This window comes from Artibeus jamaicensis, unplaced genomic scaffold, assembly GCF_021234435.1.
Source record: "Artibeus jamaicensis isolate MK-2021 breed Jamaican fruit bat unplaced genomic scaffold, CSHL_Jam_final contig_240, whole genome shotgun sequence".
NCBI lineage: Eukaryota > Metazoa > Chordata > Mammalia > Chiroptera > Phyllostomidae > Artibeus > Artibeus jamaicensis.
Window position 1 is genome coordinate 9,677,468 of NW_026521506.1, and position 2,380 is coordinate 9,679,847.

Here is a 2,380-nt window from a genome sequence, read left to right on the forward strand (position 1 = left end):
CCCTTTAGTTCATGATCGTGTGTCTCAAGTTCTTTAGATTCTATATTTCCCATACTATTCTTGCCCTCCCCCCTATTTTCTACCTACTGTCTATGCTACTTATTTTCCGTACCTTCTCTCTCTTTCTCCTCCTCCCACTCCCCTGTTGCTAACCCTCCATGTGATCTTCATTTCTATGGTTCTGCTCCTGATCTAGCTGTCCTCTTAGTTTGCTTTTGTTTTAGGTGTGGTTGTTAATAACTGTGAATTTGCTGTCCTTTCACTGTATTTTTTACCTTCTTTTTCTTAGAGAAGTCCCTCTAACATTTCATAAAATAAGGGCTTGGTGATGATGAACTCCTTGAACTTGACCTTATCTGGGAAGCACTTTACCTGTCCTTCCATTCTAAATGAAAGCTTTGCTGGATAGAGCAATCTTGGATGTAGGTGCTTGCCTTTCACAACTTCTTTCCAGCCCCTTCTTGCCTGTAAGGTCTCTTTTGAGAAATCAGATGACAGTCTGATGGGAAGTCCTTTGTAGGTGACTGTCCCCTTATCTCTTGCTGCTTCTAGGATTCTCTCCTTCATTTTAATCTTGGCTAATGTAATTATGATGTGCCTTGGTGTGTTCCTTCTTGGGTCCAACTTCTTTGGGACTCTCTGAGCTTCCTGAACTTCCTGGAAGTCTATTTCCTTTGCCAGATTGGGGAAGTTCTCCTTTATTATTTGTTCAAATAAGTTTTCTACTTGTTGCTGTTCCTCTTCCCCTTCTGATACCCCTATAATTTGGATATTGGCGCGTTTAAAGATGTCCTGGGGGTTCCTAAGCCTCTCCTCATTTTTAAAAAATTCTTGTTTCTTAATATTTTTCTGTTTGGTCATTTTTTTTCTTCCTTCTGATCCACTCCCTTGATTTGAGTCCCAGTTTTCTTTCCATCACTATTGCTTTCCTGTGCATTTCCCTTCATTTCAATTAGTTTAGCCTTCATTTGTTTCTCTAATTTGTGACTAAAATCAACCAGTTCTGTGAGTATTCTGAGCAACAGTGTTTTGAACTGTGCATCTGATAGGTTGGCTATTTCTTGGTCACTTAGAGTTAGCGGCTCTGGGGCTTTGAGTTCTTCTCAAGCCATGTTTTGGTCTGTTTGTGCCTGTTACATATGAGGAGTGGAGCCTTAGGTGTTCACCAGAGCAGGGCCACCCTGGTCACTGGTTTGTGATGCTGTATGTGGGGGTGGGGTCAAAGAGGGGCAATGGCAGTTCCCTCTGCTGCTTCCTGCTACTGGGGCCTACTTGGTCTGTCTCACTGTTCACTCCTCTTCGCTGGTTTATCTGCACGCGAATGTATGACCACAGTCGGCCTGCCGCCTTGCGCCCTCACTGGGTCTGCCCGTTGCTACTCCACACCTGGAATCCTCCCATGGCTGCCTATGCGACTGGGTTGGGGGATTTTTCCTGCCAGACCACTCTGCTGCTGGCTCCACCCCTCTTACCAGTCTGGCTGAACAGTTCATTGTTGTCGGACGGACTTCCGTATAGTTCACTTTTCTGTGTTTTGGCTGTGTTTTTTTGTTACTAAAACTTTATTGTCTTTAAACTTGGTTGTGCAAGAAGGCACAGTGTTTCCACCTACGCCTCCATCTTCTGAATCCCATTCTCAATAGTGTTAAAAAGAATAAAATACTTTGTAATAAATTTAACCAAGGAGGTGAAAGACGATATACTAATAACTATAAGACATTGATAAAAGAAATTGAAGACACAAATAAATGAAAAGACATCCTGTGTTCATGAATTGGAATACTTAATATTGTTAAAATGTCCAAACTGCCCACAGCCATCTACAGATTCAATACAATTCTTATCAAAATCCCAGTGACATTTTTATAGTAATTTTTTAAAAGTCCTAAAACTCATACAGAACCACAGAAGGTCCCAAATAGTCAAAGCAATTCTGAGAAAGAAAAATAATTTTAAGTAGCATCCCCATAAAGTTCCAACCATTCAGAGAGAAAGAACTTGTGAAAATTTAAAATGTGATTTTCAAAATAAAATTTAGTGACAAGGCTGAATGAAAGCTGAAGAAATTTTCAGGAAAATAAAATGAAGTGACAAAGAACTAAGGAATCTGAGCAAAAAAATAAGATACCTAGAGGATCAACCCACATATGCTAACCCTTGTTCATGGAAGTTCCAGAAAAGAAAATTTATAAAGAGGGGGAGAAATCATCAGAATAACTCTTATAAGAAAATTTTATAGAGCTTCATGAAGAACAGAGTTTCTATATCAAAAGGGCCTCCCCAAGCAATGAATCAAAAACATTCCACAACAAGCCACATCACTATGAAATTTCAGAATGCCAAAAATTATCAGAAGAAGCTAAAAGTTTCTAAAGGAAAC